The sequence below is a fragment of the Lygodium microphyllum genome, chromosome 21 (genome assembly GCF_053477565.2).
Source record: "Lygodium microphyllum isolate KBCC chromosome 21, Lygodium_microphyllum_v1.1.10, whole genome shotgun sequence".
Taxonomy (NCBI): domain Eukaryota; kingdom Viridiplantae; phylum Streptophyta; class Polypodiopsida; order Schizaeales; family Lygodiaceae; genus Lygodium; species Lygodium microphyllum.
Genome location: NC_141155.1, coordinates 49,493,074 through 49,505,213, shown reverse-complemented (window position 1 = coordinate 49,505,213; position 12,140 = coordinate 49,493,074).

Genomic DNA, 12,140 nt, shown 5'->3' with positions numbered 1-12,140 from the left:
CAATAATAGCCCAATTACAAAAATATGACAAGATTTTTAGCTTTTGAGTTTGCTTTCTACAAAAATAGGAAAATAAAGCTAATGGACGGTGCCCATAGAGTCTGGCACGCCCAATCTCAATATCCAAATAGAAATAACATATCCGGGCGCATAAGCGCATACAAAATAATAATCAATAATCGATGTCTCAATAGACATAACAAAATATAGGCGTGGCGCCTATCAAAATATAGTCCAAATGTCGAATACTCGCTAGACTCCAATGCTTTCCTCCGCCACTGCTGCTATCTCTACACATCAACTGAAGCATTCACAATCGTTAGTAAAATAATACAATTAAACCGACAAAAGTGAATACCTAGCAGTCTTCAGCTACATAAATAAATCAAATGGTTAGAAATAAATCCTAACCTTAATTTATTACGAGTGCGCACTCTAAACTCATAAACGTTTATTAATTTAATATGCATTTTGCGGAATCACCCGCTATGGAATCACCCATGTACACACTAAATTAATGAAACGCTCGAAAAGGACAGGCGTCCCCATCAACTTCTCGCACAAAGAATCCTCTTTGTGTATGAGCCTCGATCATCTAAGTTTATGGAATCCACCGTAAAACCTCACGGAATCCACCGTGGAATATGCCTCCTGGCATCATTTACAGTCTAATGCTTCTTGGCATTGCTCGTTTGATGCCTATTGATGCCCGGTGATGCCCGAATGTTATGGGATGCTATGTCTATGCTTTAGAACTGATTTGGAGAAAATTTGAGCATTTTTTGAGCTTCATATAGTACTAAATTGCTTGGTGTAATACGATGGGCTGAAGCTCATTTACTTGGTGTATGCATTGGTCCATGGATACGAACTGCTCACTAGAGGTTTGAATGATCATACCGATGTATTTGGAGGTTGTCAAATGCTTCTTCTTAGTTTTGGAATGCTTTTGAGCTTGTATTAAGCTCTGACTTGGTTGTTCTTCACTAGCATTTGGCTTCAATTGGCATGCTTTGGACCAGTCTATGCCTATTTTCACAGCTTGACATTTAGGCTTCCTACATTTATGCTTTGGTCAGATATGGATGCCACTTGGTTTGCCCATGCTTGAAGTTACTTGGAGCTTCATCTTCCAATGTATTTGAGCATTTTGGATCTACTAGGCATTACATTTGGTTGTTAGTTACATGCTCTTTGAATGCTTTCAGGCTTATGCTTTATGGGTCTGAGATAGCTTGGAATTTATGCTCCGGATGTACCCTACTAGGATTTGGCATGTCTAATGCTATGTATTTGATATATTAGAGAGTTGCTTGCTCTCTTTGCATCTGATTTCACTTCCAGTGGGAGCCTCTTGGTATATTTGGATGTACACTGAGTCTTATTTACAGATGAGCTTGAGCTTGTGGGACAATTACATGCATTTTCTCTCTTGAGAGCTTTATGTCTGTAGTCTGCCTATAGTGGGCTGATTTGATTTGACTATTGGGGCAAGAACCTATCTCTGTCACAGGTTTGTTAGTTTTGTATGCATCTTGGATGGTTATGTATTAAGCTTCTTGCTCTATCAATTGTGCTTGTGCTCAGTCTCTTCTCTTACCCCGAGACCCATTACATACATAACTTCTGGACCTATGAGATGTCTCTTGCTTGACAAGTTATTGGTTTGATAGTTCTTGGTACCTTCTTGCCCCTGGAAACTCACTGTTGGAGGTATCTTGTTAGTTGTAGTGACATATGTATCAGTGATTGCTTCATTTCGGGACAATTTTACATACTACTATCATTTATTACAGCAAGCTAAAATCTGTAGATTTTGAGCACTTCTATGAGGGTAATGCTTTCTATTTGATGTTATCTTGGTCATATTTGGTGGACAAGTGCTTCTCTTGGTGAAATCCACTCTTTCAACCATTTTTACCAGTGGTTTTAGTGCATTTTTTGCTAATTACATCAACATGTAATTTTACTATTTTGCATTGATTTGGGACAGTATGGTTGGTCATTTGAAAGATACAACTCTCTTTAATATTGCTAAGTTGGATGGTACCAACTATGGTTATTGGAAGTCCCAAATATGGCAGGTTTTGGTGCAAAAATTGCATATTAAACCCTTGCGTTTTGAGGGTATCAAACCTAAGGATATGGACGATGATGTTTCGATCAAAGTTGATGAGCTATGCAAGTCTACCATTATTTTTTCACTCTCAGAAGAGGTCCAACCATCATAATGTTGTTGAAGATGAGAGTCAGAGTGCATGGGACATATGGGAGAAAATTCCGGAGCTTTATGCGCAGTAGAGTCCTACGTCACAGATGTATTGGCTGAAGTAGTTAATGGACCTTCACATGAAGGAGGGGTCATCCCTATCATCTCATTTTAGTCAATTTCATGCTATCATAAAGAATATGTTGTGAGAGGGTATTGATTTCAACGATAACTTGCACCCGTTATTTTTGCTTGGCACCCTTACTAAATCATGGGATGTATTCCGTACTGTCATATGCACGAATAAGCTTGATGGGTTGAAAATCAAAGATGTTGAGAGTGTTTTATTGACTGAGGAAATCAACAGGAGAAACAATGATTCTTCCTGCTCTTCATATGCATTGACCATTAGAGGTGGCAGAAATGGTAGGTATGATAATGATCATAAGGGCACGGACTCTCAGAAGTCCAGGTCCATGGTTGCACTAAGTCCCGTGGATGGAAGTTTGATCTTACATGTCATTATTGTGGGAAAGCATGACATATTAGACCGTAGTGCCAAAAAATGCGCGATGATAAGCACAAGGAAAAGGAAAAAGATAAAGTGTAGAAAAAGTCTTCTGAGTGCAGCATAGTACCTGCAAAGTCTAGTGTGAATATAGAAGAGGTTAATGTCATGTAGGCCACTGATTTAGATGACATACATACTTGCAGCTTCTTCATGTGATGCCTTACAGACTTCTGAGATACACTCTATTTATGTGCAGTGCTAACTCTTGGATTTGGGTGCGTCATTTTATGTGACACCATGTAGAGATTGGTTTCATACCTATCATACTATGTTTGGTTCTATGCGCCTTGGTGATGACTGGTCTCTTGACATTGTGGGCATTGGAGATGCTAGGCTACAGTTTCCTTGTGGTAGCTTTTTTTTTTTGCATGATGTACGCAATGTACCTGCGTTGATTTGCAGCCTTATATCAATTAGAAAGCTTGATGATGCAGGGTATTTTGTGTCTTTTGGAGACTCTACATGGAAGATTACTCATGGCAGGCTTGTGCTTGCAAGAGGTGCCAAGTCTAGCAGCCTCTATCTCTTACTTGTATTTGGAGCTACATTGGATCATGTTTTGTCTGTGGGTTCTATTCCCCATGTATCCCTTTGGCATGCTCATTTGGGGCATATGTCTTTTAAAGGAATGAAAATGCTCCATGCTTTACAGTATCTTCCGCCTTTTGACTCTTCACATTTTGATTCATGTGATCATTGTTTGTATGGTAGGCAGACAAGAAATACGCATAAAAAGTCTGGTAAGAAACGCATGGGTGAGCCCTTAGCTCTTGTGAACCTAGATGTATGTGGGCCCATACCCTGTTAGTCACTTGGTGGGGCAAAGTACTTTGTTACTTTCATAGAGGATTACTCACGTAAGGTTTGGGCTTATCCCATAAAGAGAAAATCCAATGTCTTAGACAAATTTCAGCATTGGCTTGCATTGGCAGAGAACTAGTTTGGGAAAAGGCTCAAATGCCTAAGTTTAGATAGTGGGGGTTAGTATGTATCACGTGTTTTTGAGAAGTTTTGTAATGCAGGGTATTAAGCATCAATTGACCGCCCCTTACACCCATCCCGAGAATGGTATGGTTGAGCGCATGAAAATGACCATTTAGAAAAGGGTCCGTAGCATGCTTAGCTAGGCTGACCTATGGCAACACTTTTGGACTGAGGCAGTTACTACTGCAGTGCATCTCATTAACTGGTCGCCTAGAGTGGCATTGACTTTCAGGTTGCAGAGAAGGTATGGGCAAGAAAGCCCCCCTCTTATGATCATTTCTGTGTCTTTGGATGTGAGGCATTCTGCCATGTGCCCAAGGACAAACGCAATAAGCTGGATCTTAAAAGTGTCAAATGTATTTTCATTGGCTATGGAGATGCAAAAGAGATGGGTTACCATCTATGGGATGATCCACAAGCGTGGAAAGTAATCTACAGCCATGATGTCATCTTTCATGAGGAAAAAATGCATATACAGCCTGAGAAAGTGGTTGAGGTACACAGAGTTATCTTTCAAGAGGAGCCACCTGCTCCCGTTCAGCCCGGCTCCACGGCCAGCTAGACACCGCGCAGCATCACTTGATGCTCATGGCCTAGATGTTAGACATGTTGATGTTAGACAGGATGTTGGTCAGGCAACATAGCCTAGATTGAGGCATTCTACTAGAGATAGATGACCTCTTAACCGTTTTGCATCCACTATGGATTATGTCCTCGTTATAGATGCATGAGAGTCTCTCACTTATGATGAGGCTATGCATAGGGGTGATTTTCACTCTTGGGAGAGGGCTATGCAGTCTGAGCTTGACTCATTGCATAAGAATCACACTTGAGATTTGGTCTCCTTGCCTCAAGGTAAGAAGTCTTTGCCATGCAAGTGGATATACAAGCTGAAAAGTACCCCTGGATACCCCAAGCCGGTATACAAGGCTTGATTGGTTGCTAAGGGTTTTAAGCAGGAGCATGGTGTTGACTTTGATGAAGTCTTTTCTCCTATGGTCAAGATCCACCCTATGTTTAGTCTTGGCGTTGGTTACACAGCTTGACCTAGACTTGTACTAGATGGATGTCAAGACGGCTTTTTTACATGGGGACTTGCATGATGAGATTTACATGGAGCATCCTAAGGGCTTTGCAGACCTTGGCAAGGAACACCTAGTGTACAAACTAAAGAAGAGTCTATATGGCTTGAAGCAAACACCTAGGGAATGGTACCATAAGTTTGATGCAGTCACAGGGCTACAGCTGTAGTGCTATGGATCCGTGCTTATATACGTAGAAAGCCCATAACGGTTCTTTACTGATTTTGGTACTCTATGTGGATGACATGCTTCTAACAGGGATAGCTCATGAGGAGCTAGATGCTCTTAAGGCTCAGCTCAAGAAGAGCTTTGAGATGCAAAGATTTGGGACAAGCCTCTCAAATACTTGGCATTCTGCATGATAGATCTCAAGGACTACTCTATTTGTCACATGGAAAGTACATTCATAAAGTCCTTCAGTGCTTCTGCATGCAGGATGTTAAGCCTATTGGCTGTCCATTACCTTCTCATGTGAAGGTTTAACAGGCCGATTGTCCATAGACCGATGAGCAAAGGGCCGAAATGGCCAAGATTCCTTGTGCATCAGCCATGCGCTATGTATGCCATGATAGCCACCCGTTTAGATATTGCTTTTGTAGTTGGGGTTGTGGCACGTTATATGGCTACACTTGGCAAGAAACATTGGGATGTCGTGAAGGGTATCATGAAGTACCTGAAGGGCACAATAGATATGTGTCTTTGTTATGGCAGCCATGATACAGGAGTCGTGGGGTACACTGACTCTGATTATGCAAGACATGCAAATAGTAGGAAGTCCACTTCTCGCTATGTGTTTACTTATGCTGGAGGGGCTATCTCTTGGATGTCTAGGGCACAGAAGTGTACGTCTCTTTCCACTATAGAGGCCGAGTATATTGTAGCCACAGAGGCTTGCAAGGAGGCTATCTGGCTAGACCATTTGATTTTAGACCTTGGTATGACAGATGCTATGCCTACATTGCATTCGGATTCTATAAGTGCCATTCAGTTGGCCAAGAATATGGTCTTTCATGTGAAGATGAAACATATTGAGGTGAGGTATCACTTCATTCGCAAGGTCGTTGAGGACAGGTTTGTTGACCTTGTCAAGATTTCGACTGCGCATAATCCTATAGACTTGCTTACAAAAAGCCTTACTACCGAGTGCTTTGCCTTCCTTAAGACATTGATGGGCATTGGATGCGATGAAGTTTTTTTCCTCATCCTATTGTACATGTGTACATGTTGTACTGTCTTTTCTTTTTTCTCTCTCACTAGGGCAGATTCGCCTTTAACTGGGAGGTTGTTGGGGGTAAAGGCACCTCCGCCTAGCCACCCGTGTATTACTATACTAGCCACTGCTCACTGCAAGTAGCGGGCGCCCGTCACAGTCACTTATTCTTTATTCTTTTAGTGATAGTTTGAATAAAGGAAATCCCGGCCACATATTGTGGTTGTTGGAGTTTCCACTTTTTTCTCTCTCTCTCTTTTGGCTCTTACTCTCCATCTGCCATAGCTCTCACTACCAAGCTTCTTCCTCCTGGGTTCTACTTCCCTTTCACATACTTGCCCCATCTCACCACCCGCTCACACTCCCTCTCTTACACTAGAGAGTCATGAGGAATGACCGCATCACCGGTACTAGAAAGCAGGAAGCGCTACCAAGCCCTTTCTGTGGTCTGAACAAGATGATCATGTCTACCCCTTGGCCTTGGCCTTGGCCAAGATCAGAGTTAGAGTCAGGGAAAGAGGATGACTGAGCAGAGGAGTTAAGATCCTACTTCATCTTCATCTCTGCCTTCCTTGAAGCCGCTAACTCTTTTCAATCCTTGCACAAATGTCCCTTCTTACCAGAATGATATCACTAGGCTAGGCCTTCAACTTCTTCTTCCTATCACTCCTCTCTGAAGCTATAAAGGCCTCACTAGATCCACCAGACAAGGAGGGAAGCCTCTCCTATAACCGCAAAGACGTCTCATGCTCAAGTAGCATTGAGGACATATATAGAAATCTGACAAGTGTCAATGTTGTTTGAGCCCACAAAGCATTGGACACTCCATTAAATTCTAGAGGGAGCTTATAGAGCACATTTCCCACAAGATGATCCTCTCAAAGGGCGGATTGCATATGTTGAAGCTAGTCCAATAGCAATGTGACATGAAGTAAGAAAGACCAAATCATATCCTTCGTCTGTCTGAGTTGTCCATAAAGAGTAATGTCATGCATAGGTAAGGTAGCCTCATACAATATTTGAAGCTTTGCCCAAATTACAGGAGAATTCATGTAGGTGGTGACTGCTAGAAGAACGTATTTGGAAATGCAGCAAAGAATGGTCGAATATGCACAAGCATCATTAGTATCCCATGTGAGCACAACTTTTTCATAAATTTCCTAGTCAAAATCAGCTCGAAGAGGAGTAGGACACTCACAAGCTCTAGATACAACGCAACATAACTGCTTTTTCACAAACCAAGCTTTCATAATAGCACTCCATGTGTGATAATCATGGCCATGTAATTTTTCATCAGTGGAACAACAGGGGGGGAGCCATCTAGAGACAATAGGAATAGAAAAGAACAAAAAGAAGAGGAGGAGAAAGAGAGTATAGGAAAACCAAGAGCACAGACTATATGACAGAGTTCACACGCAATGGGTAAGGTAAAAATGCGTATTAAGCATAGCAAAAATCAACCTGAAATACTTTCGCCCAACCTTGCACAAGCAATGAAAATACAAAGGCTAGAGTCAAAACACAGTTAATAACTGCAATAAATGTAGTCATCCAGCATAAAAGCAGGTCGCCTCAGCCTATTGTCCCTAAAACACAAATGGTGGACTACAAAACACTAAGAAAAGAGCAGAAACCAGGCCAAAAATGAGCAAAAGATGGTCACCTAGGCTGAAAATTAGTTGCAACAATCAAGAACAGGTCCAATCAGCTACAAAAAAGCCAAAATGCATACCTGAAATAGTAGAAAACAACAATACAAACTTGGATCCTAAAATCTGATACCCTGTCAAAAGTGGATGTAGCAATGGAAGGATTAAAAAATGTTGTGATAAATTGCTGAACACAAGGACAAAAGAGAAAAAAACACAAAAGAACACTGCAAAGAAGAGAACTTAGAAGAATGTTCAAAAAATGGAATCCATACACCAAACACGAGACAATTGCATACAATAATGAGTCACTAGCTGCATAGGCAATGGCATTGGCCCCCTCTCTCCAACATAACCTGTAGGTGATGATGATTGACTGAGGAGGAGCTTGAATATAAAGAACAAAAATATGCCTTAAATGGAGTAGCTTAGTCAGCATAAAATATCCAAATAAACATCATAATGGCCATAGTAAAATACCTAGAAATGTTAAGTATGAACTAGAATTAGAAATGCCATATGCAAAGTTTGTGGATATGGATACTATAGAATGTGAGGATGCAGATGAAAAGCTAGCACAAGGATTACAAGATACTCATGTCTTATCAGATGTTATAGCAATCATTTTGTGATCATTTGTTCTCTTCACTACGTATGAACTCGTGCCAAGTGTAGTCTGTGATGTGTTTTGGTTATACTCTCTCTCTCTCTCTCTCTCTCTCTCTCTCTCTCTACCTCTTCTTTTCTTCACCTTCACATCTTATCCTCTCCAATGGCACTTCCGTGTTGCTCAACTTATGATAAGCTTTATGATCCTAATTATCTAACCTAGAGTTCCATCATGACAACTTGGTTTGTACAGAAATGCATGTGGTACATGGTTTGAGGAGCTATTGTCCATCCCTAGATTCTAACTCCTCTTCCAAATGATTGGGACTACAACAACTATGAGGAAGTAGTTCTTACTTGGGATACACATGATGTCTATGCTTATTCTATGCTTCTTTGGTGCATTTCTAAAGAGGTCTTTCCAACAATTGCCTCCTACAATATAGCTTTGAAGGTGTGAGAGAAGTTATAGTTATTGTACAAGGCTCCATCGATCATTTGAGCTATGACTCTCTATGATCAACTCTAGAAAATGAACTTTGAGGTGAAGGATACTATTAAGTCTTTTATACTTCATATTACATCAGTATAGGATAATCTTCAACACATACAGTCGCGCCTCTATTGGGGACTACACTCTATAAGCTCTTTTTGAAATTTGATAGAGTAGCCAACGCTCTACATACCCAAACATCATGGACACCAATTAATTTTACATATATATCTTCCATGCTGCTTGAGCATAAGGCATCTTTGAGGTTACAATAGAGGCTTTGTTTCAATCATGGTCATACATTTTATGTTTTTATTTGCAAACCCCAGCGTATCTTCACACGGATGTGCCAAGGAAGGTCTTCTATATGGAAAAGCCTCGCTATTGAAAGTGAACCAGGTAAACACCACAAAGCCAAAGAATGACGAAGAAGAATCAAGTAATAAATCATGCTCAATCAAGTATGCTAAATGCTTACAAGACCATGATGATCCACACATAATAAGTACTCTTTTATCTCGTTACAGGGTGACATGGGATGCTATTAGCGAGAGGGGCATGCATGGGGTGTGAAGAAATGATATGCCATATCTCAGATTGTGTCTAAGAGGTAAGAAGAATAGAAGTAAGAGCTGTAGAAGACTTCATTTGTAAATGCCGTTCTCCTCATACCCTGAGAGAGAACCTTCCTTAATCAATGATCAAGGACTCAGATAGCATCACTTTCAAACTTCACCAAAAGGTGAAGCGAACAAATCTTATGTATCGAAAGTAAATGATACCCTAAACTTGGTACATGCAACACCTGGAAAGTATGGGTTGTCAAAAGATGACATACCAGCGAGATAGTAGGGTTTGTGGGGAGGAACACAAAGTGAACTTGATAAACATGGAGAAGAGAAGGGAAGAGAGAAGAAACTGTGATGAATGGAATGAAGAGAGAAGAAACTTTGATGAATGGAATGATGAAGACCTGAATCATGAAGTGAATGTGATAAAAGGAAACAAGGGTGCCGTAGCACAAGGAAGATGATGAAGACAGCCACAAACCACGAACTTCAATGTCCTCTTAAAGGGGTGGAGGCTAGTGGAGAGGCTAGAGAGAAGAGGTAACGAATTGAATGAATCGGCTGTAAGGAATGAATGAGAGAGTGGCCTATAAATAAGCATAGTCAGTCTAGGATGGCACTCCTTTTTGGAGCTGCAAACCCTAAATTTAAAATGCAGAAATGCAAAAATACAAATTGCAGGTGAAGGGTTTCTCAATACCCCCTCTTAGGCCCAGAAAGGAAATAAGAGAAGAGTGAGGTGGAGATACAATGCTACATGCTAAAGAATTCTCATGCAACAAGTGCCATTTAGTGTCCCTGGTGGGGAAATTGCTCACTTTCCCAAGTGCCCTAGTACAAAGATGATGAAAACATGTAATGCATAGGAGGAATGTCAGACTTTATGTGGTGCTGAGAACCATAAGGATATGCCCAGACTTGTTCCTGGGAGATGGCTCCATGTTGACCAAGGGACAAAGAAGATCCTACATGTAATCAAAGAATACCACGTGAAAGGAGACCTTTGAAGATAGTCAGGAGACTAGATGAGCTGTAGAACCCAAAAATCAATCTCGAGAGAGAAGCCACTAGCTCCATGACTCCATGCTAGAAGGAATACGAAATCCTAGCCACCAAGTTGTTGCCGAAGACCCAAGGGCCCCCATCCAAATAGATCCTCTAGATCCTGGGTACGAGTAGAGGAAACGACTACTCAAAGGAGAGCCACTCCTCGAAAAGTGAAAGGTGGTGGTATGTGAAGAAGTTCATGGCACATAGGGTGCCTCTCTGAATTTGAAGGAAGAGAAGTAGGAGCCTCCTCTAAAGCCAAAGAACAACTAGAAGTCCCCCTCTAAGGGTGAAGTAAGAAAATCCCCCTCTAAGGGTGAAGTAAGAAAATCCCCCTCTAAGTCCCAGTCTGAGAGAGAAAGGGAGCCCAACCACTCATGGCTCATGGACTGAAAAGCATTTGATGACGAAGGAAGTGCTACCCGTTGTGCCGAAGAAGGTATATGGGGCTTGAAAGAAGAAGCCGCAAAGCACCTAGAAGAGGGTGGAGAAGGAGGAGGCACAGGATGAGCCAAGGGTGGGGAACAGTTGCGGGCTCTAAGGAAAGTGGACTGTGGAGGAGATGTGGGCCATGGAAGCCATCGTACCTAGAAGTGGGTGGGGGAAACCTCTGCACAAAGGAGTGGTCTCTATGAGGGCTTATTGCCTTGTAAGGTCTTAGAGCCTCCGTGTGCTCAAAAGGACTTAATGCACGTTGGGTGCAGCTTATTGCCTTGAGCATAATACTCTACTAGCCGATGCAGAACGATCTCCGTGGCCCAGAAAGGAGACATGGCACAAGGACTGCGTGGTGGAAAACGCATATGCTCCATAAGGGGGGGAGCAAAGGTTGATGTCGACGGTCTTTAGTGGGATGATCGTTCATGCCGCAGTAGTAGGAACACTCAGTAGAAGAGCAATCTATCGGGGGAGACGCCATAGTACCGGTGTGGTAAACTGGATAAGGGAGGGTGGTAGGGAAAACAATGATATCTCCCAATGCACAGTGGAAATGATCAAATGTTGATGTCGAACCCACCACTAGTCTTTGCCTTCTCTGATGAGAAGGAGAGAGAAACACAAAAAATGCAAGTGAGGAGAGAGAAAGACTAAAAACATAGGCTGTAGGAGAGAGAAAGACTAAAAACGTAGGAAAAACTAGCAGTAGCAATGAGTATGTTGCAATCAGCTCCGAACAGTGTGTGGTAGGCTAGAAATAGGTGCCAGACTATTGTAGACAGTAATGGCCAGCTTGGACCGCGATGTCCTTTGCGTTCAAGGTGTGGGCAGCAAGCTAAAATACCTAAAATCTAGAAAAACGAGATTTTTTTTTGAATGGAGAGTGATCAACAACAATCATTTTGCTATAAAAAGTTGCAAAATGTGGACGGAAGGCTAGAAATAGGCGCTAGACTATAGATGACATCAAGGGACAACTAAAACTCTGATGTCCTCTGTGACGAAAGGGGTGTCAGCATCAAGCTGAAAACACTTGAAACCTACAAAAATGAGATGTTGATGTGTAGAAGAAGAAGAGAAGGGGATGCCAAACCCACCACTGGTCTTTGCCTTGACTGGAGTGGAGGATCTTTGTTTTGCTAGGTGAGTAGATCCTACTCTGATACCATGTCAAAAGATGATGTACCAATGAGATAGTAGGGTTTGCGGGGAGGAACATAGAGTGAACTCGGTAAATGTGGAGAAGAGAACGGAAGAGAGAAGAAACTATGATGAATGG